The sequence below is a fragment of the Lissotriton helveticus genome, chromosome 3_1 (assembly GCF_964261635.1).
Source record: "Lissotriton helveticus chromosome 3_1, aLisHel1.1, whole genome shotgun sequence".
Lineage (NCBI taxonomy): Eukaryota > Metazoa > Chordata > Amphibia > Caudata > Salamandridae > Lissotriton > Lissotriton helveticus.
The window spans coordinates 812,453,389-812,457,339 of NC_136061.1; the positions used below are offsets into that span (position 1 = coordinate 812,453,389).

General features: G+C 47.9%; 1 pseudogene; it reads right to left on the reverse strand.

Annotated features, from left to right (window-relative positions):
- Positions 1 to 314: 314 nt before the first annotated feature.
- On the reverse strand, positions 315 to 1,801 carry LOC144825451 (18S ribosomal RNA; annotated as a pseudogene).
- Positions 1,802 to 3,951: the final 2,150 nt, after the last annotated feature.

A 3,951-nucleotide genomic window follows, 5' to 3' on the forward strand; every position in this document is an offset into this window, starting at 1 on the left:
GCATACAATATAGTGAACAGTACTGATTTTGTGTGTGTGTAAATCATTTTAATGAATATTCTTGCAAACCATGTGAATTTTAATTTTCTTTATTGTAACTCACACTCACATAACTATATTAATTTCTCAAGTCAACAATAACACATTAATAGTAGAATTCTGATGATAATTTCCACCATCACACTCTGCATATCAAACCCTAATATTTAATAAAGTTAACTTAATTCACCCTAAATTTCATTAGTGTGTACAAGGGTCTTCCCTGGGCCCTGAGCCTTGTGTTCCGCCATCAGTCACTCTGGCTGCTCCACTGTTAATGATCTTTCCAGAGGCTCACCTATGGAAACCTTTTTATGATTGTTGCACCATCTAAATAGGCAAGTATGATTGTCTTCTCGGCACTCCACCAGGGCCATTGCCGACCCCACAGAGGCCGATCTAAGGATCTCCCTAAACCATCCAATCTGGCAGCATGTGCAAAGGGCAGGGACTTTTTCAACACAGGCTTGCAACTGGGGCTTAGTGGAAATTCTTCATTTCTGGGAATCATTTCCAATCCCTATCATCAACAGGGTACAGTGGGTTACCCTGATCTGACAGTGAAGGGTAGACACATGTTGATCCATTCAGTGGAGTGCATGTGCTACTCTGGACATCTAAGGACATCACAGACATGTTACTGTTCGATCTTGTGTGGCTGAAAGCCACATGTCCCTCTAAGAAGTTCAACGCCAACCACTGAGGGGGCACCAACTAGTCTTGGGAGGAGTCTTGTTCATCATCAGAATTAACCAGACAAATCGCTCCACCAGCAAGAACGGCAATGCACCACCACCCACAGATTTGAGAAAGAGCTATTAACCTTTCAATCCTTTCTGTGTGAAGTTTCCTGTGTTGAGTCAAATTAAGCCGCAGGCTCCACTCCTGGTTTACCCGTCCATGAATTCATTTAAGTTTCAGCTTTGCAATCATACTTCCCCTCAAAACACAAAGACTTTGATTACCCAGAAGCTGCTCAGTGAGTCACGGAATTAAGGCCACTGGATTGCTAGTCGGCATCATTTATGGTTGGAGCCATGACGTTATTCAATCAATTTCAAACCTCTGACTTTATTTCTTGATTACTGAAAACATTCTTTACAAATGCTTCTGCTTTTGTTCGTATTGCACCTGACCAAGAATTTCACCTATAGTGGCACAACACAATTGCTCCTAGCCATCCCTCTTAATCATGGCCTCAGTTCTGAACCAACAACAAAATAGAACTGGAGTCCTAATCCATTATCCAAGTTTAGGTATACAGTTGACTGACCTGCTTCGAATTCTCAAATTGTTTCAAAATAAATGCTTTGGACCCACACGATACTCATTGAAAAGCAATAAGGGGTTGCCAAGAGGCAGGGGCTGGGACAGGTGGTTGTTTGACTCATGGCCGACCACCAGCTTGACCCCAAGATTCAACTATTAGCTTTTTAACTGGAGTAACTTTACCATATGCTATTGTAGCTGGAATTACCGTAGCTCCTGGCACCAGGCTCGCTTTCTAATGGATCCTCGTTAAAGAATTTAAAGTGGTCTCATTTTAATTACAGGGTCTTGAAAGATACCTGAATAATTTTTTGTCACTTCCTCCCCGAGTTTGAAGTGGGTAAGTTGCATGCCTGCTGCCTTCATTGGATGTGGTAGCCAGACTAAGTCAGGTGATCAGGTTACAGTGGTGCCTAGACCATTCTCGAGCAGGCTGACCCTGCACGGTGATGCCAGCTTTGCCTCCCGGTCAGGCTTTGAGAAAAGATCAATTGAACAGGGCTGAAAGGCAGCTGTGGATGAGGACCTTGGGGTACTAGGGGAAAATGACCCGAAGGCATGTGGTCCCTCATACCTTGTCCCTAATAATCCAGAGGAAGGCTACCTTCTTTCTTGTAATCCGTGCACACTGAGTGACAAAGGAGGCTGTTGGAATGAATGCATCCATCCTCCTGGTGCCTAGCCAGGGCTCTGTGAGTCAAATGAGCCTTAATTGGAACTTCCAGGGCAGCCTGACCATCTGGTTGCCTCATGCATTACTATAATGCGCGACCAAATGTCCAGCCTTGAAGGACGGCCATCTGGTCACACCATGTCTTATGACAAAGATTCCACTCACCCTTCTATGGCCCTGGGACTCTGGGAGCTGGGTTCCCAGAGCCCGAGCTGGGCCTCAGGCAAGGGGCTGTGGGGGAGCCACAGCGTTCTGACCCGGGGCACTGTCAGAGCTCTAAATGACACAGCAGGCTATGGAAAGGAGCCCCGGTCCTGGGGCTTCCACCTCCCAGCCTTCCGGAGCTCTGACCTGAGTCCATCAGAGCTTCTTAACTAGGGCATGTTAAGGAGGCCTCCTGGGACCTGCGGAACCTTGTCCTTGACCATTTACAACACAGTAGCCTGGAGAATGGTGCCCAGGGATGGAGGCTTCAAACTTGTAGGGCTTACTGGATCTCTGACCTGGGGCCTGCTGAGTTAATCCTAACCCAGGCAGGCAGGAGAGACCTTCCGGGGCTAGAATCCCTGGGCTTGTAGAAGCTCTTTTCTTGGACTCAGTGAGAGCTTCTTAACTTGACATGCAGAGCAAGCCCGCCTGAGCCTGTGGGACCCTGTCCTGGACTCTTTTGGACATGGAGAGAGCAAAACCCAGAGTTGGGGGCTTCCACTCCTTAGCCTGCTGGAGCTCTGATCACGAGCACGGACAGAGTGTCTTAATCCTGGCAGGCAGGGGAGGTCTGCAAGACCCTGTCCTGGTTTGTAAATGACACAGAAGGACAGTGAAGGGAGTCGAGAGTTAGGGGCTCCCACCCAAGGCCTACTAGAGCTGTCAGATCTTCTTCACCAGGCCACGCGGGGGAGCCGTTTCCTGACCTGCTGAACCCCATACAGGGCACTTTGCAACATAGTGGGTCTGTCTCTGCACCCTTGGCCAGCTAGAGCATTGCCTATTCATGTAATCTGTGCACACCGAGTGACTGAGGCAAGCTTTTGAGAGAATGTGTCCAACCTCCTGGAGCCCTGACGGGGCTTGAAGCTCCAAATGACCCTCATAGGGCCTTCCATGGCAGCTCGGAATTCTAAACACTAAATCACATGAAGGAAATGACGTGTCTTTTTAATTTATTTTAGTTACAAAATGTCACCAGTGATATTTGCACAGCACATTATGCACCACAAGTGCTTAATTTGAGCAGGTGCTTTCAGGTGCCAGCACCTGCACTTGTTTCACAGGGCCGGGGCTACAAGTTCTGAGCATGCAGGTGGTGGTCTCAATATTAATTGTTCAATTAAAAATAAAAAGAATAACATACATTGCATGGTGACTGGCTGGTAAATGTTCATAGGCAGGCCGGCATACGCCTGTCCAGGCAGGCATGATTGTGTATCACCACGTTAGTGATGATGTCATCATGCTGATCACAAATTCAAGAAGTCATCAACAAACTATGGCTTGCATTCTTTTCCCCTAGTCTGCTGCACCCTGCCACTGCCTGAGCCTAAACCTCCCATTGAATAATTGTAGCTGGGGGCTGGCTCATGACAGAGTTGAGGCAAGGAAGCTGCAAGGGCGCATTTGGAACTTGGGAGTGAGGGCTCTTGAGGAAGAATAAATGAAAGTAAGTGTGGACTTTCCACTTGTTGCGTAGTCAGAGTAGCATATCCAGCAGCCCTGCCTTGCTGCTATCCTCAATGTGCTCGATGAGGCTGTGGCCCAACACAACTTTTGTGTGCCATGGCATAACCAGAAGAATCTGTGCGCTGCACCCCAGCCTGGTAATTGCTGAGCGTGAGTGAGTCCAGTAGGCACCACAGCCATACTTACCGGTATTGCGAGCATTACTGCTGGGGACAATGCCTGTGCTGTAGCTGGCAGGATCAGAGCAAGCTGAGCAGTGAATGCCGATGCCGTCATCATCCCTGGACCTA